The sequence below is a fragment of the Bufo gargarizans genome, chromosome 5, assembly GCF_014858855.1.
Source record: "Bufo gargarizans isolate SCDJY-AF-19 chromosome 5, ASM1485885v1, whole genome shotgun sequence".
Taxonomy (NCBI): domain Eukaryota; kingdom Metazoa; phylum Chordata; class Amphibia; order Anura; family Bufonidae; genus Bufo; species Bufo gargarizans.
Window position 1 is genome coordinate 174263816 of NC_058084.1, and position 20067 is coordinate 174283882.

General features: G+C 45.1%; 1 protein-coding gene across 3 annotated transcripts in view; it reads left to right on the forward strand.

Moving 5' to 3' along the window:
• SUGCT (succinyl-CoA:glutarate-CoA transferase) overlaps window positions 1–20067 on the forward strand; it is a 942268-nt gene that overhangs the window by 196910 nt on the left and 725291 nt on the right. The window lies entirely within an intron of this gene.

Consider the following 20067-nt stretch of genomic DNA (forward strand, 5'->3'; position numbering starts at 1 on the left):
TTACGCCACCCCTTTCATACCTTGATGTCCAGAGTTTCAAAGATGGGTTCACTTCTCGGAGGTTCAATATATTATTTCACCCCAGATCCTCTATAATTGTCAGCACAAGTGGAGTAAATCACCACATCGGGCCACAAATGCCCATGGTGCTGTTTACTTCTGAGCCCTCTCATACGTTTAGACAAAAGAATAGGGCAAGATGTAGGGTGTTTCTAAGGCTACATTCATACGACAGTGAAAAACAGCCGTGTGACAATTGTCTATAGGGCTGTTCACATGTCCTATTTTTGTCTATTTTCACTGCGAGACAGAGCACTCACTACACCCACAATAAATTCCTTGCAGGGTGTAGTTTCAAAAATGTGGTATATTTTGGGGGTTTCTACTGTAGGGATTCCTCAGGGTCTCAAATGCGATATGGTGCCCGAAACCCATTTCAGCAACATCTGCCCTCCAAAAGCCATATGGCGCGCCTTCCTTTCTGAGCTCTGCATGTGCCAACATAGCAGTTTATGACCACATATGGGGTGTTGCCAAACTAAAGAGAAAATGCATAACGTGTGGGGTGATCTTTCTCCTGTTACCCCTTGTGAAAATGAAAAATCTTGGGCTAAAGCAATATTTCATTGGAACATTTTTTTTTTTTTTTTCACAGCCAAGTGTTTCTAAATAAAGAAACACCTGTTGGGTCAAACTGTTCAATGCATGCCTTTAAAAATTCCTGGGGGTGTAGTTTGCAAAATTAGGTCACTTTTGGAAGATCCACTGTAGGGGGTACTTGTGGGTCACTTTGAATGCAATATGGCACCCAGAAACTATTCCAACAAAATCTTCCCTCCAAAAGTCATATGGGGCTCCTTCCTTTCTGAGTAGTCCTATGCATCCATAAGGCATTTTTGACCACAAGGAGGGTGTTGCTGTATTCAAGAGAAAAGAGTAACAAATTGTGGGTGATTTTCTTCTTTTACTTCTTGTGAAAAATCGGGCGCTTCTGCTATGTGCCCATGCAACAGTTTATGCCCACATATGGGATAGTTCTGTAAACTGCAGAATCAGGTTAATAATTATTGTGGTTTCTTTTGCTGTTTACCCTTGCTGTGTTATAGAAAAAATGGATTCAAATGGAAAATCTGCAAAAAAATTAAAATTTTAAATATCAATTCCATTTTGCTATAATTCCTGTGGATCACCTAAAGGGTTGACAAAGTTTCTAAAATGAGTTTTGAATAATGTCTTGAAGTGGGTACCGTGTTTTTTGCCCCATAAGACACACTTTTTCCCCCCAAAAGTGGGGGGGGGGAAATGCCCCTGCGTCTTATAGGGAAAATGCTTCAATTTTACATCGCAGTCTGCGATGCTGCAGCATCGCAGACTGTGATGTATGAGTGGGGAGAGAGGAGGGGCTGGAGTCCGGAACTAGGGGCGGGGCCCGGTACAGTCACTGTACTCTTACACCGGGTCCCGCCGCTTACCGCAGTATTTAAAAGCATGAATCCTTATCCTGTTATTAAGTTTAACTAATGCTGCGCTCTCCCATGTTCCCATGTTCCCCTGTATCCCCACAGCACTTACGAACAAGCTTCAATAGCAGGCAGAGCGGACGGCAGCAGTAGCGTCACTCACTGACGTTGAGCGCCTGCTCTGCCCACTTTATGAATCAAGCAGGCGGAGCAGGCGCGCAACGTCAGTGAGTGACGTTACTGCTGCCGTCCGCTCTGCCTGCTATGGAAGCTTGTTTGTAAGTGCTGTGGGGATACAGGGGAACATGGGAACATGGGAGAGCACAGCGTTAGTTAAACTTAATAACAGGATAAGGAATCATGTTTATAAATAATTCGGTGAGCAGAGGGCCGGTGTATTTTGGGGTACACTGTTATGAGGGGGATCTGTTGATGACATATAGCAGTGTCATCCACAGATCCTCCATAACAGTTCCATCCACAGATCTCCCACCCCATAGCAGTACCATCCACAGATCCCCCATAACAGTGCAATCCACATATCCCCCATAACAGCGCCATCCACAGATCCCCATAACAGTATCATCCAAAGATTCCCCATAACAGTGCCATCCACATGTCCCCCATAACAGTGCCATCCACAGATCCCCCACATGACAGTGCGTCATCCACAGATCCCCCATAATAGTGTCATGCACAGACCACCATTAATTCAAAACCCACCAAAAGCACACCTTTTGGTAAAAAATATTTTTTTTCTTATTTTCCTCCTCAAAAACCTAGGTGCGTCTTATAGGCCGGTGCGTCTTATAGGGCGAAAAATGCGGTAAATGTTTCAGGTTTTCGTCTTAAATATTGTTTTTGTCAGAGTAAAAAAAGTGTGCTGTAAAATACATTTTAATTCCAGGCTGTAATACACCAAGTCAGGAGAAACTTAGAGGTGGTGGTGGTGTTTGCTGAATACTTTCACAAGTCACTGTTATGTCATGTTTAGCCAGCTGGGCCCACTTCAGTTTAAAAAGGGGTTGTCTATTTAAAGGGTTTTTGCAGTTATTTATATTGATGACTTATCCTCAAGATAGGCCATTAGTATCATATCAGTGGGGATCCAACATGCGACACTCCCCCTGATCAGCTGTTTTACGAGTTTGTCCTGGTCATTACACTATGCGTCGTCTCCTGTGGAGCAGTGAATGGAGCGGGTACTTGTATTACCCTGCACTTCTGAGACAAAGTGCAGTGTAATGGACAGGAAGCGGCGCTCACATGGAGTGCCCCCACCTCTTCAAACAGCTGATCAGGTGTCGGGTGTCAGACCCCTGACCGTCAGATATTGATGACCTATGAGGGTAGGTCATCAATATAAATCGCTGCACAACCCCTTTAAGATCTAATAGTCTGATATTGCATTTTTGGACAGTTGGTTACTTACAGCCTTTTTGGCTTTTTTTTGTGGGACCACAGAAAAATCCTCTTGTAATACTTGGTTATTTCACCTGATATAATATGTTAATGTTTGCTGTGATATACACACATCCTCTCCAGGTTTCTCCCTTCTGTTTCAAATTTATTTTTGGCAGATTTGTAACATATTGAACCCTGATTCACTGCATGCATGTCATATAAGACAGCACCACAACAGAAAATGAAGTTTACTCTTACCAGTAATTGGATTTTCCTAAACCCACGACAGCACCACGATAGAGAGGATCAGCCCCATAGACAGGAAACCTGAAGTACAAAAATGCGGAGGCTCTCCTTCCACTTTAATATGCCTTTCCAAGGATGAGAGGAACTCCGCCCATAATTATTAGCATCAATACCTCAAATCAAGATATATAAATATATATATATTTTTTTTAGATGCGGCACCTGTGAAAAATGTGAAACAACCACCAACACAAATAGGAAAGGGTGCTGCCGTGGGTTCAGGAAAATCCAATTTCCAGTAAGAGTAATCTTCATTTTTCCCCTCGACAGCACCACGAGAGTGAATAACCAAAGAGACACTTAGGGTGAGCTGACATCAGAAAGCACCTTAGTAGAAAAGGTCAAATCAGAAGAAGAGTCTAACTGTAACCAGTAATGTTTGAAGAAAGTAGACGGAGAAGACCAGACTGCCACCTTACAGATATCCTCAATAGAGACAGACGCCCTCTCTGCCCAAGAGGTAGAAATTGCTCTAGTAGAATGGGCCTTAAGGCCTTCTGGAGGAGACTTCCCTGAAGATGAATAAGCCAAAGACACTGCTGATGTAATCTATATAGCCAAAGTATTCTTAGATGCGGCATGACCTTTACTTCTTCCCTGAAAGACAACAAACATTGAGGAAGATTTCCTCCAGTCTTTAGTTTTGGACAAGTACTGTATCAAACATCTCCTAACATCAAGACAATGAAAATACTATTCCTTCTCTGTAGTTGGTGTCTCATAAAAGGTGGAAGGATAATCTCCTGAGACCTGTGAAACCTAAGAGCTACCTTAGGAAGGAACGCCGACTCAGGTCGGATGATTACCCTATCCTCTAATATGCTAGCAGAAGGAGGATTGATAGAAATGCACTGGAGTTCACTAATCCTATGGGCCGAAGTTAAAGCTACTAAGAGGCATAGCTTGAATGAGAAACATCTGATAGAAATCTCTTCAATATGTTCAAAGGGAGGTTTCGTTAAAGCCTTCAGAACCAAATTTAAATCCCAAGGAGCTACCCTGGGAGAAAAATTCAGGGAAGATCTGGAAATCAATCTAAAAAACCTAGAAACCCATGGATTTGAAGACACATTCTCATGAAGACACATTCTCATCACATTCTCATCAAACAGGGCTGAGAGTGCTGAAACCTGAACTTTCAAGGTACTAGGTGACAAACCTAACTGCAAACCCTTCTGAAGAAATTCCACAATCTAGCAAACCGGAGCTGGGGAAGGGATGTTCCTAAAATCTAAACCTGTAAAACTCAGGAACCTTTTCCAGACCCTGGCATAAATGGAAATTGTAACTTTCTTTCTACATTTTAAAAGGGTATTAACTAGATCTGAAGAAAACCCCCTATTGGTCAGCAGGATCCTTTCAAATTCCACGCCGTCTGATGGAGGCACTTCATCTATGGATGAAAAACCGGCCCCTGAGACAGAAGGTCGCGGACTTCCGGGTTCCGTCACAGACAACTTTCTTAACCAGGTGAACCACATCCTTCTGGGCCAAAAGGGAGCTATCAAAATAAATCTTGCACGATCCTCCCTTATCTTTTGCAAAACCCTGAGAATTAAGGGAAAAGGAAGGAAGACATACGCCAGAGGGAACTGCCAAAATGGAGCTGCGATTCTGTTTGGCTAACTAGTGAATCTTACCTGCCATTAGCATCAAACTCCTGTTCCTGGAACCTCCCTGTTTATGTAGGAAACTACGGTCCTGTTGTCTGACATGACTCTGAAATGTCTGTTTCATACTATTGGGAGAACTTCTAACATCGCAAATTAGTTCTGTCATATTTGAGGAGGCTGACTTCAGACCATAGACCCTGAATGGATTGCTTCAGAATATGAGCCCCCCCCCCAACTCCAAGGGCTTGCATCTGTTTTTTAAACACAAAAGATCCTTCTTTCTCAAAGGTGCCCCCTGAATCAGACTATCCTTTATCAACCACCATCTTAGATTCTCTAAAGTCTGATCTGATATTACTATCTTTGTCTCTAAGGATTTTTTCCCCCCTTCCCATGCTGTCAGCAAGTCCCACTGCAGATCCCTGGAATAAAACTGGGCCCATACAACAGCGGGAATACAAGGGGTCAGGCTTCCCAGAATCGACATACCTCTCCTCAAAGATATCTTTGGGTTTTTGGCCTGTATCTTTCCTCTTAATTTCACAATCTTCTCAGTGTCAAAAAACACTTTTGTGATTCTGAATCCAGGAGTAACCCCAAAAAATGCTGCGAGGGTTCTGGTCTTGATTTTTCCCTGTTCAGAATCCATCCCATCTTCTCCAGAATCTGAGACACCACTTGTACTGCTTTTCTGCAGGACTCTTGTGTTTCTCCAACTTTCAAAAAATCGTCTAGATAAGGCATAAAAAGAATGTTCTTTGTCTGATATGAGCCCCCATTTCTGATTTCACTTTCGTGAACACCCTCGGTGCCACAAGAAACTTTTGATAATCCTGATGAATAGGGAGATGAAAAAAGGCATCTTTTAAGTTAAAGGAAACTGTCACACTTAGACCCTAATTTCAATTTTCATATATGTAGTTACTAATAACATGATATTCCAGAATCAGTTACTATTAGACTGACTTACCCCATATTTAATAAGATTCAGCCCTTAGCAGTCTGCATAAAACTGCAATTTCACTATTCAGTTAAGGTGGCTGCCACTGTCCTCACCCTGAGGCTAATTCCGCCTGCCCTCACTAGCCAGTAACAATAGCCCCCCAAAAGTGTCAGTAACCACAGCCCTCCTCCTAAAGGGTTAGTCTCCTGCAGCACAAAGAGGTCCTCTTACCACACGTTGCTTTCCTTTATACACTGAGCAGATGGCAGATCTCCCTTCCCTGGTCTGCGCTGCTTCAACTCTACTTCTCCAGCTCTGCTGAGTGAGGGAGCGTCTGCCAAGCGCAGGGACAGGGAGAAGTGCACACAGCCCAGGCACTGTTATCAGCTGCTGGGGAGGACCTGGCTCTAATCATTTACTTACAGTCCCTGGCTGTCTGTAATCTGACCTTGCACGCTGCGTGTTTCTGCGTCCTCTGTCCTTCAACACATAGACGACCCTGCATAGCAACCTGATTTAGCAGAGGTAAAAGCAGGCAGTACAGGGAACAAAACTGTGGAATTAAGGGGTGATTGAATACACAGTGAAAAGTTTAAATAGGGCCACCAAGGAGATATTAATCACCACAATCCAATACTCAAAGTATAACTGTCATATATTTTTTTTAAGTACTGCCATGAAGCAATTGGGAAACAGCAGATTTATAGATGATCCTATAATCTCCATTTAGAATTTTTTAAAGAGCAAGAAACCATTTAGCTTTTTTAAATTTATAATTGTTCTGTAAGAACCATCTGGTTTTCTCACCAGAAAGAGAGGAGAATAAAAACCTTCTCCCTCCTGTACACTTGGAACCAGTATCAGAACTTTCTTTCTTAACAACTCTAGAACCTCCCGTTCTATAGAGTCGCTTCCCCCTCCAGTAGTCTTTGTCACTACAAACCTTACTGGAGGAGGAGAACGAAACTCTAGCTTTAACCCCTGACCTATGGTGTCTAAGATCCAAGAACTCCTGGAAAGCTGTTGCCTTGCAGGAAGAAAATTTGCCAATCTTTGCCTACATGAAATATGGCCTCATTGCTGGTCGGACATCTTTCTTTCACCCAAGGATTGACTGAAGAAAAAACCTCTTCCTCCTTATGCGATTTTATTAAGGAAGATATATACCTGTACTTGCCTGTGTCCCACCGGATTTCTCCCACTAAGTATGCTAATACTGAGCATCGGAGCAAGGAGGAGGAGACTGAGTCTTTCTCCGTGGGCGTCTCCTTCTCCCTGGCTGTAGTGCCTTGCAATCGCAGCGCAGAGCGTCACAGCCAGGAAGAAAGAACCTCCCTGGCTGTGACGCTTTGCGCTGCGATTAGACAGCGTAGCCAGGTAGAAGGAGACACCCACGGGAGAAATCCGGCGGGAAACAGCGGGGCATAGGAGGCATATTTTAAAAAGTCAAGCAGGGTGGCAGCATCAGTGGGGGGGTACCCCGCAAGTACAGGTATATATCTGCCTTAATAAAATCGCATGAAAGGTCGTCTTTAAAGAGGACCTGACATGGTTTTGTATTAATTGCGATAAACACCATTATGCTGCCACCCTGCCTGATTTTTTAAAAATATCGCTTCTTCACCCCGCTGTGCCCCCCCACAGTTTTTGTGCTCAGTATGCTAATACTGAGCATTGGTACATGGAGGAGGAGACTCAATGGGCGTCTCCTTCTCCCTGGCTGTGCCACGATCCAAACACAGCGGAGAACATCACAGCCAGGGAGAAAAAAATGATCACCTTCTCCCTGGCTGTGACGCTCTCCGCTGTGGTTGGACTGCGGCACAGCCAGGTAGAAGGAGACGCCCATTGAGAAACCCTGGCATCTTCTCCTCCCTGCACCTATGCTCAGTATTAGCATACTTAGCGCAAAAACTGTGGGGTGGGGGCACAGCCGGACGCAGGAGCAATATTTTAAAAAATCAGCATTAGCTAGGGGTACCCCCAAGTAAATGTATTTATCGCAATTAATACAAAACCATGAAAGGTCCTCTTTAAATTCCTTGTCTTTTATCTCCTTCTCTACTACCTCGAAAGGGAGGAAAGGAACGGTCAAATCTCCCCCTAGAAGAAAAATCTTGAACTGGAAAATTTCTGTTTTTATTTGCTGCTTTCTCTAAAAGCTCATCTAATGCAGAACCGAAAAGATACTCTCCCTCACAGGGAATGGCATATAACCTCTTCTTTGAAAGTAAATCTCCACTCCAGCCCTTTAGCCATAAAGCCCTACGAGCCAAATTAGCAAGGACAGAAGATCTGGCTGCTAGCCTAATAGAATCCGCTGAAGCATTCGCTTAAAAATCTGCTGCTTTTTTAATGGTGGGAAGCTCTGCTAAGATTTCTTCCCTAGGGCATTTGTTTTTAATCTGGTCCTCTAGTTCTGAAAGCCAAACAATTAAGGTACATGTGGACGCAATAGAGGGTCTAAAGGAAGATGTAGAAGCTTCCCAGGCACCTTTTAATAGTCCATCGGCTTTTTTATCTAAGGGGTCTCTAAGAGAACCCATTTCTTCAAAGGAAAACACAATCTTTTCGTCACTTTAGAAATAGCTGCATCTATTTTAGACAAAGTTAAAAGGATGCGGGAACCGCGCTCTAAGTACAAAATGAATGTCAGTGAGTCTCTCCTGCAAATATACGGGAAAAAAGAAGTCCAGTTAATGAAGATGGAAAGTTCTCTGGAACAAAATGTTCATAAGATATTTAAACAGTTCCCCTGCTACTGATCCATAAGTAGCATAACTGACCAAATTCCGGACCCAAAAGAGAGGTGAACGCTGCTGGAAAAATGTCAGTAATTCGTCCACAGACGACTCCTGCAGATCCACAGATCTCACGCTGAATATCCAGCCTCTGAATCCAACCACCGTACAATCAGGAAGTATAAAATTTGCACATATAAAATCTATTTTAGACGCTTTATTCCAAGAAGCACAATCCTCTTCCGAAAAGGGGTAGTTCCTTTTAATATTTTTAGAAATATTAACCCTCTTATTGGGCCTATTCTACTCCCCCTTAATTAATGTCGTTACATTTTTATGGACTGGAAAACATCTCTGATGCCTAATTTTAAGACTGCCAAACATCATATCCTGCACAGATTTAGGCTCTTTAGAATCCTCGATACCCATGGTTGATTTCACTGCTTTCAATAAATGATCAACATCATCTACTGGAAAAAGGGTCTTCTCATTTCTGTTTGATCTTCTCCAGAAAAATAAGATGAGACCTCAGAACAGGGGTTTTCAAAGGAAGGAAAATTTTCTTCCTGTTCTGAGTCTGAGGAACCCAAAATATTTAATGGCTGAACCCGTCTAAACCTCTGTTCTCCTTGTACTCCACACTTTTTATGACCAGGGAGGAGTTAAAGGGAACCTGTCACTGGGATTTTGTGTATAGAACTAAGGACATGGGTTGCTAGATGGCTGCTAGCACATCCGCAATATCCAGTCCCCATATCTCTGTGTGCTTTTATTGTGTAATATAACCAATTTGATACATATGCAAATTAACCTGAGATGAGTCCTGTATGTGAGATGAGTCAGGGACAGGACTCATCTCAGGTTAATTTGCATATATATCAAATCGTTTGTTTTACACAATAAAAGCACACAGAGCTATGGAGACTGGGTATTGTGGTTGTGGATGTGCTAGCGGCCATCTAGCAACCCATGTCCTCAGATCTATACACAAAATCCTGGTGACAGGTTCCCTTTAACTTCAGATTTAACTAAAGACTGAAGACTTTTATAAAAAGACAGTGATTCCTCCGCTACGGTCTTGTCAATGCAGACCTGACACAATTTCTTTCCATATTCAGAACCTCTTCTCCTAGAAAACCCGGCAGCGGGCTTTCTTCTGTACAGGTTTCCCTATCTTTCCACGGTTTGAGTAAATTGACATGGTAAACCTGCTCTGGCTTTCGCCGCCCTGGCTGGTGTACCTTGTAGTTTACATCTCCAATTTTCTCGAGTACCTCGTAGGGCCCCTGCCACCTAGTCAGGAAGTTACTGTCCACGGTCGGCACCAGTACCAAAACCCGATCACCCGGTTAAAGATCCCGACCCGAGCCTGCCGATTTATAGACCCGACTCTGGGCTCGCTGAGCTGCCTTCATATGCTCCCTAACAAGAGGCAGCACTGTCTCTATCCGATCTTGCATCTGGGTAACGTACTCAATGACACTTTTATGTGGAGTGGGTTGTTGTTCCCACTCCTCTTTGGCCACGTCCAAGAGACTGCGAAGGTGTCTGCCATATAGCAGTTCGAAGGGTACCTCTCACACTGCGAACATGAGGTCGGGCAGAATGAGGTCTCAGTCCTTCCCATCTTTAGACACTACCTTTTTCAACATATTTTTTAATGTTTCGTTAAACCGTTCTACCAGACCATCCGTTTGCGGATGGTAAACGGACGTCCATAGTTGTTTTATGTGCAGAAACTTACAGAGTTCCCTCATCACCTTGGACATAAAAGGGAACCCTTAGTCGATCAGAACCTCTTTAGGTAGTCCTACTCTGGCGGACTTCGGTACTGGGCCTATTAGGGCCATAACTATTCAGTCAAACGGTACTTCGATAATCGTGAGAGGTACTAGGAGACTACGGAAATGTGGCTGGGGGCTAGTTATCTGGCAGGTAGGGCAAGACTTACAAAACTCTTCCTCTTCTTTGAATATGCTGGGCCAGTAAAACCGCTGTAGAATACAATCCTGAGTTTTCTGCAGCCCCAGGTGACCCCTGAGAACGTGTTGGTGGGCTAGATCTAACACAATCTTGCGATAAGCCTTCCAACTGTTCAATAGGCTCACCCCGTAGTTGGTTTACCTGATACAACATATCCTGATGAATCACAAAACAGGGAAACACTGACTCTGCCCTAGGTTGTTGTGGTTCACCATCTACTATTAACACATTTTCCCAGGCGCGGGATAGGGATGGGTCCCGACGTCGGGTGGTACCAAAATTATCCCCGGAGACATTGAGATCTGCCAATTCAAGGACTCGGCGGCAAGTCCTCCACGTCTCCTACCATCACACTTAGCGGGGTTGTCTCCCCCTCTTCCACCGAAGTGGCGGTCACCCCTACCACTGGCCCTTTGATTTCAGGTTCCCAGGGTTTTGGTCTCCCACCTGAGCCGGGCCACTCTGCTAGGGTTACCCCTGTCTCGAGGGTATCAGTTACTCTCATAGCAGGCCACAGTGCCGGGAAGCCCGGGAAGTCTCTCCCTATTATGAGTTCATAATGTAGATTTGTTGCGACAGCCTCCTCGTGGGTCCATCTACCGGCCACCGTGGTTAGAGACACGAGCACGGTGGAGTAGTCTTTTAAGTCTCCATGGATTCACATCACCCCGACTTTCCGGCCAGTATACTCAGTGGACCGCACCAGGGTAGACCTTACTAGGGTCACCAGACTCCCTGAGTCCAGCAGAGCCTCTGCTTGAGTGTCTCCCACTTCCACCTGGCACAAGTGATCTAGAGACTCTGGGGTACCTGTTGCACACAGCCTCCTGGCATATAGCGACTGACGGTAGCCATAGTTAGTGTCCATAGGCTCAACCCGATGTGGACAGTCAGCCCTTACATGGCCAGGCTGACACTGCCAGCAGACTATCGGAGCCAAGTCCGGTGTGATTACATCCCGGGCAGGTTTTTTCGGCTCAAATCTCCAGGCCTGGGGTGGAGATTTACGTGGTTTGCCGACCGCCCCGCCCAACAAAACCCCCCCTTTAGATTCCTGGTAGCTTCATAGCGTTTCACCAGGTCCACCATCTCAAGAGCATTGCCAGGAGCCACCTGACTGATCCAGTGCTGGAGAGGGTATGGCAAAGCTCTCCAAAACATATCAGCTAATAGTCTCTCCAGCATAGCCGGGGGACTAAGCACATCAGGCTGTAGCCACTTTTGCAGAAGGTGGAGTAAGTCATAATACTGGGTCCTCGCAGGCTCCGGATGCATTGCATGTGCATTGAGGGAAAACCGTGCGAGTAGGCACGCAATTGCAGTCAGTTTTGAATACGATTGCGTTCCGATGTTTAGTTTTTTCCACGCGAGTACAATGCGTTTTGCATGCGTGTGAGAAAAAACTGAATATGGTACCCAGACCCGAACCTGGATTTCTTCACTGAAGTTCGGGTTTGGGTTAGGTGTTCTATTCATTTAATTATTTTCCCTTTTAACATGGTTATAAGGGAAAATAATATCATTCTTAATACAATTTTAATACATATTAATACATATTTTTTTACATATTTAATACATATTTTTTAACCCCTCAATCCATATTTTAGTAAGCATTCTGTATTAAGAACCATGTTATAAGGGAAAATAATACAGTAAATACACTTTATTGGGGTCCGGGGTTGCTTTCATCCTTATCATCTCCTAGCAACCAATGCGTGAAAATCGCACCGCATTCGCACTTACTTGCGGATGCTTGCGATTTTCACACAGACCCATTGAAGTAATGCGTAAAAATCACTGCTCATCTGCACAGCCCCATTGAAGTAAATGGGCCCGGATTCAGTGCGGGTGCAATGCATTCACCTCACGCATTGCACCCGCATGGAAAGGGGCCTTATTCACACTTTAGGCAAGTGACAAAACAAGCAGCCATATTAAAACAAAAGTCACCTTGCGGTGTTGGTGGTGATTCACACCATGCTGCAATTCTGCCTCAAAGAGTCCTTGCTGATAGCAGCACCAACCTGTTTTCATGCCAAACAGGTAGCAAGCCTTCCTCCAAACACAAGGCTCCCAGATTCTAACACAGAGGCATGGCTTCTGAGCCCAGCTGCCTATTTAAGGACAGCCAGGTGCTTCCAAAACCCGGATCGGCATTTATAATCCGGTCCAGTATTTGACCTCACCTGGCTGTAAATCAGCCCAGTAGCACATGCTGGGAGGAAAATATCTGTTTTCCCAGACCAAACCTCTCACTGTGTCACAATATATACACACCATTTACACTGGCTCTAAGAAAAGAATGGCCAGAGGCCGCTCACCCCCATTTTGCAGGTACAAGAGCTGGAGTAGAAGGAGGATCGTCAGCCATATCCTTCTTTTCTTCCTCCATAATAGCTTGCCAGAGGGTTCCAGGTTCCTAATCTGGGTCGTCCAAAAGAAACCCACCAGGAAACGCCCACAGGCGGTGTTAAATTCCCATGTAACCCGCCGGCAGCTACATCCGGGTTTCGTGCTATAAATGCGCCTCCCCTACTTCCTGTTATGCCGTCAGGATTCCGTAAGTAACTGCTCCTCCCCTGGGCCAGGTAGAAAATTGCCTATAGTGCGATCCACGCCACCAAGCAACATGCCCCCAAAACGCTACAGCGCTCTCGAGACTGGCTACCGTGTCTCTGACGGCCCCCAGTGCATCACAACATGCCGCCAACTCCTCAGAACGGGGGAACCGCAGGTAAAGAATTGCACCCAAGGGAGAAGCGACGCAGTACCACAAGCTTCCCTCAGAGACAGGAAACCATACTGAAGTGGGAGGAGAGCCTCCCCCTTTTTGTACTTCAGGTTTCCTGTCTATGGGGGCGGATCCTGTCTCTCATGGTGTTGTCGTGGGTGAGGGGAAAATGATTGCTTTAACTGACCATTAAAATTCTGAATGTCATAGAGTATAGAAAATTGTGGCAAAAACAGCAAGTGTGACTATAGCCTTACTTTTTTGAACAATTTGTCCTTGTCAAAGTGTTATTTTCACATTTTACTATTTAAGGCCACATTCACACATTACAGAATATGTGCATTTTTTCTGTGTGGAAAATTGACCTGTCATGCCGAGTTCAAATGAAATAGCATGTCAATTATGTTTACAGTTTTAGGGTACTTTTTACACTTGCGGCAGGACGGATCCGACAGGCTGTTCACCCTGTCGGATCCGTCCTTCCGCTATTTCGCCATGCCGACGGACCGCCGCTCTGTCCCTATTGGCTATAATGGGGACGGGGCGGAGCTCCGGCGCAGCACGGTAGTGCACAGCGAAAGGCCGCCGGACTAAAAGTCCTGCATGTCCGACTTTTATAGTCCGGTGGCCTCTCACTGCGAACTGCCGTACTGCGCTGGAGCTCCGCCCCGTCCCCATTATAGTCAGTGGGGACAGAGGGGCGGTCCGGTGGCACGGTGAAATAGCGGAAGGACGGATCCGACAGGGTGAACAGCCTGTCAGATCCTTCCTGCCGCAAGTGTGAAAGTACCCTTAGCTGTAGATTACACCCTTTTCAACGGAAGGGTGAGATTTGCGGCAAAACCGCATCAAATCCGCACCAAGATCCACAATTTGACATTGTGGATTTAGATGCGGATATGCTGAAGAAATGCACATAAATCCGCACGGAAAATAGTGCGGAGCTTATGTACTTTCACCCGCACCCGTGTGCAGGTAGCCTAAAAAGGTGAAGGAAGGTAGGTTGTTGGTAAAAGTACCACAAATGGCATATAAGTATACAGTATTTGTTTAAAAAAGTTATTGCAGTTTTTACACAATGAAAAGTTAGAAGCTGAAAGCCTTGGCAGGTTTTTTGCGCAGCTGTGATTTAGTCTCACTTTTGTTTTTCTCATCAAGAAAGTGTTTGGGCTTCCAGAAAGTCATTGTCATTCACTGTGGAATGTGAGTTATTTGTTCACTTGCTTTTCCGGAAAAGATCCTGTTTTTTATGTCCAATATAATCATTGCAATTCATTTTAATCATTTTTTTTTTTTTTGTATAGCAAAAACTAAGCTTTATCAGTGTGATTTAAAATATTTATGGCAAATGTTAGAAAACCCTGAAATAAACAATACTTAACTCTTCTCTGTCCTAGCAATCCATCAGAGCAGCTTCAGTAATCATCCTAGTAATTGTCTCGAAGTGGCCAGCATGTGATCTCTGTCCCTGGCCATCAAGTGCAGCAGCTCCAGCAGTCCTCCCAATCGCTGTGTCAAGCAGCTGGCATGTATCGGTAACTTCTGCAGCCATTCGTCTGCTGCAATGGTCATGTGCCATATTAGGCCTCATGCACACGACAGTATTTTTTCACGGTCTGCAAAAACGGGGTCCGTAGGTCCGTGGGTCTTCCTTGATTTTTGGAGGATCCACGGACATGAAAAAAAAGTCGTTTTGGAGTCCGCCTGGCCGTGCGGAGCCAAACGGATCCGTCCTGAATTACAATGCAAGTCAATGGGGACGGATCTGTTTGACGTTGACACAATATGGTGCAATTGCAAACGGATCCGTCCCCCATTGACTTTTAATGTAATGTCAGGAGTCCCTTTTATACCATCGGATCGGAGTTTTCTCCAATCCGATGGTATATTTTAACTTGAAGCGTCCCCATCACCATGGGAACGCCTCTATGTTAGAATATACTGTCGGATATGAGCTAGATCGTGAAACTCAGATCCGACAGTATATTCTAACACAGAGGCGTTCCCATGGTGATAGGGACGCTTCAGGTTAGAATATACTGAAAAACTGTGTACATGACTGCCCCCTGCTGCCTGGCAGGTGCTGTCAGGCAGCAGGGGGCAGACCCCCCCCCCCTGTTTTTAACTCATTGGTGGCCAATGCGGCCGCCCCCCCCTCCCCTGTAGTTAACTCATTGGTGGCCAGTGGGCCCCCCTCCCTCCCCTGCAGTTAACTCATTGGTGGCCAGTGGGCCCCCCCTCCCTCCCCTGTAGTTAACTCATTGGTAGCTAGCCCCCCCTCCCTCCCCTGTAGTTAACTCATTGGTGGCCAGTGGGCCTCCCTCCCCTGTAGTTAACTTGTTGGTAGCCAGCCCCCCCCCCCTCCCCTGTAGTTAACGCATTGGTGTCCAGTGGGCCCCCCCTCCCTCCGCTGTAGTTAACTCGTTGGTGGCCAGTGGGCCCTCTCCCCTCCCTCCACCTCCTAATTAAAATCTCCCCCCCTATCATTGGTGGCAGTGGAGAGTACCGATCGGAGTCCCAGTTTAATCGCTGGGGCTCCGATCGGTAACCATGGCAACCGGGACGCTACTGCAGTCCCGGTTGCCATGGTTACTTAGCAATTTGTAGAAGCTTCATACTTACCTGCGAGCTGCGATGTCTGACCGGCCGGGCGCTCCTCCTACTGGTAAGTGACAGGTCTGTGCTATAGGCAATGCGCCGCACAGACCTTTCACTTACCAGTAGGAGGAGCTCCCGGCCGGACACAGACCCCGCAGCTCTCAGGTAAGTATGATGACTCTACAAATTGCTAAGTAACCATGGCAACCGGGACTGCAGTAGCATCCCGGTTGCCATGGTTACCGATCGGAGCCCCAGCGATTAAACTGGGACTCTGATCGGTACTCTCCACTGCCACCAATGATAGGGGGGGAGATTTTAATTAGGAGGGGGAGGGAGGGGAGAGGGCCCACTGGCCACCAACGAGTTAACTACAGTGGAGGATGGGGGGGCCCACTGGACACCAATGAGTTAACTACAGGGGAGGGAGGTGGGGGGGCTGGCCACCAACGAGTTAACTACAGGGGAGGGAGGGGGGCCCACTGGCCACCAACGAGTTAACTACAGGGGAGGGAGGAGGGGGGTGGGCACTGGCTACCTATGAGTTAACTACAGGGGAGGGAGGGGGGGGGGCCCACTGGCTACCAACGAGTTAACTACAGGGGAGGGAGGGGGGCTGGCTACCAACGAGTTAACTACAGGGGAGGGAGGAGGGGGGGGGGCCCCACTGGCTGCCAATGAGTTAACTACAGGGGAGGGAGGGGGGGCCGGCCGCACTGGCCACCAATGTGTTAACTACAGGGGGAAAGGGGGGGGTCTGCCCCCTGCTGCCTGGCAGCACCTGTCAGGCAGCAGGGGGCAGTCATGTACACAGTTCTTTTACTATATTCTAACCTGAAGCGTCCCCATCACCATGGGAACGCCTCTGTGTTAGAATATACTGTCGGATCTGACTTTTCACGAAGTGAAAACTCACCTCTGAAAAAGCTTTTATGCAGACGGATCTTCGGATCCGTCTGTATGAAAGTAACCTACGGCCACGGATCACGGACACGGATTCCAATCTTGTGTGCATCCGTGTTCTTTCACGGACCCATTGACTTGAATGGGTCCGTGAACTGTTGTCCGTCAAAAAAATAGGACAGGTCCTATTTTTTGGACGGACAGGATACACGGATCACGGTCTCGGCTGCAAAACGGTGCATTTTCCGATTTTTTTCACGGACCCATTGAAAGTCAACGGGAAAACGGCACAACGGCCACGGATGCACACAACGGTCGTGTGCATGAGGCCTTACTGGAATCATGTCTACAGAAAAAGTAAATCAGCAGCACACAGCTTTCAGAGAGAAAAAATATCTCCTCTCGATAGCCACATACAGGTGCACACAGTGACAAGCTCCTATTTCCAGAATCATGCAAATCCAGCAACAGAAAAAACTGCATTAGAAAAAAATGTTGGCGTTTTTTTTTTTATTACTGGTATCTTGGCTCCCATCACTGAGTGGTGATGCCAGTAATATGGCATGTGACTGCTGTAGTCACTGACAATGACCTGGAGGATTGCCTAAACTGCAGCGCTGAATCGCCACGGGAAAGAAGAGTTATTATTATTATTTATTTTATTTTATTTCTGTTTATTTAGTTGTTTTCTACTAGAAGAAATGTAAAAATTATAATTCTGTGTACTTTGCACACTTTCTGCTGTGATGTAACATGCACTACTGAGAGTTTCCTACATTTCCTGTCAAGTCCAATGCTGATATGGTTTTTTGGAATCTGATCTCTCTTCACATTCATTTCCATGAATAGACACATACAGTTGTGTTCAAAATAATAGCAGTCAGACATCAATAACCTGATTAATCACTGTTTTTAATAGAAATGATATTTCTACATGGCAAAAAAATTACTAGCAGGTGTAGTAGAGTAATAGAAATCCAACAGTCATGACATGCATGCTGATGATTCTCTGTAATTCAATCACTTATTGAAAGGGGCATGTTCAAAATAATAGCAGTGTGGAGGTCATTCATTCTTTGAAAAACAGGTGGCAATTTTGCCCTTATTTAAGGAAGGAAAGCAGCAAATGTTGTATATGCTGGTTCAGTGCATTTCTCTACGAAATTCTGAGGAAGCTGGGTCATTGCAGACATTGTTCAGAAGAACAGAGTACCGTGAGTAAAACGTTGATTGGAGAGGGGAAAACATATAAAGAAGTGCAGAAAATGATAGGCTGCTCAGCTAAAATGATCGCAAATGCTTTAAAATGGCAAACAAAACCTAAAAGATGTGGAAGAAAGCGAAAAACTACCATTCGAATAGATTGAAGAGTAGCAAAAATGGCAAGGACTCAGCCAACAATCAGCTCCAGGAAGATCAAAGAAGGTCTAAAGTTACCCGTGAGTACTGTTACAAATAGAAGACGCATATGTAAAGCCAAGCTATCTGCAAGAAGCCCCCGCAAAGTCCCACTGTTGAAAAAAGACATGTGTTGAAGAGGTTACAATTTGCCAAAGAGCACATTGACTGGCCTAAAGAGACAGTTTGTGGACTGATGAAAGTAAGATTGTTCTTTTTGGGTCTAGTGGCCGGAGACAGTTTGTCAGATGACCCCCAAACACTGAATTCAGGCCACAGTACACTATGAAGACAGTAAAGCATGGTGGGGCAAGCATCATGATATGAGGATGTTTCTCATACTAAGGTGTTGGGCCTATTTATCGCATACCAGGGATCATGGATCAGTTTGAATACATCAGAATACTTGAAGAGGTGCTGCCTTATGCTGAAGAGGAAATGCCCTTGAAATGGGTGTTCCAACAAGACAACTACCCCAAACACACCAGTAAACGTGCAACATCTTGGTTCCAGACCAACAAGATTGACGTTATGGAGTGGTCAGCCCAATCCCTGGATCTTAATCCAATAGAAAACTTGTGGGGTGACATCAAAAATGCAGTTTCTGAGGCAAAACCAAGAAATAGACAAGAACTGTGGAATGTAGTCCAATCATCCTGGGCTGGAATACCTGTTCACAGGTGCCAGACTATGGTTGACTCCATGCAACACAGATGTACAGAAGTTCTCAGAAACAGTGGTTATACAACTAAATATTAGCTAAGTGAATCAAAGGAAAGTAAAATCTTCAAACATTTTTCAGTTTATATAGTGAATGTTTGAGTTTGTAAAGAAGAATACAAACACAGCTATTTGTTTAAGTCTAATATTCACTTTTCTTCAATTTTTAATAGGAGCAACACAAATTTGATATATTTGTCTTCATGTTTTGATTTGGAATAGAATGTGTAGTGTTCCCAATGCATTTGTGTGTATGGAAATAGAAGCTACTAGAAGGATTTTGAGCTGTATTCTCTTTTTTAAACACACTGCTATTATTTTGAACACAACTGTATATGCCATGTAGGATGCAGGTATAAATGAGTCCACACAAGCACTTCAGGACTAAACTGCTCCTGACTTGCTCTAGGACTTGTTGTCATCATATTCTCTTACCATGCAGCCTCAGGCTTTGGGCCTGTAAATTTAAGTTATCATAACACAGCATAGATGCAAGATATTGAAATATGTTCTCATACATGGCTTTTTGAATTTTCTCCTTTTAAGGCTCAAATAAAAAAGTAAAACAAGCGAGATGGAATAAATTCATAGAAGTTTTTTTTGGGAGAATTTATCACTTTAAAGTGTTACTGAGTTTTTAGAAAACTTTTGATAGGTCATAGGGACACATCAAAGATTTGGATTGGTGGAGGTCTGAGTGCAGAGACCCCCTCTGATTCCTAGAATGAGGAGAGAGAAGCTCTTTGGTATTGCGCTCTCTCTCCTCACTGCAGGAGACAGAAGCGAGAAGGGCCCATAGACTTTCTATTGAGTCTGTCTCGCTTCCTCTCCTGCAGTGACGAGAGTGCTATGCGAGTACTTCTTTCTCCTCATTCAAGTGATTGGTGGGGGTCTCAGCACTAAAACCCCCACCAATAAATTTTTTTACATGTCCCATATGTTTTCTGAAAACTCGGTGACCCTATAAAAGACATGGCATATACACTGTCTGCATCTATCTGGAGCAATCCATTGGCTATGTACATAGTCATCTCTCACAATATTAATGCTTTAGGGGGGTCATTTATTATCAAGAAATTCACAGATATTGGGCGTATTTCAGGTGCAGATTGCGGCACAAAGGTTAGTTGTTATCTGTGACTTTTTCCCTCTCACACCAAGTCTAAAAAAGTGGGTGCGGGCAGGGAAGGAGGCAGCCTGGCCCATCTCATTCATCATTTTTGATGCCTGTTGTTACGACCAGAGGATGTGGATCCTCTGTGTCAGC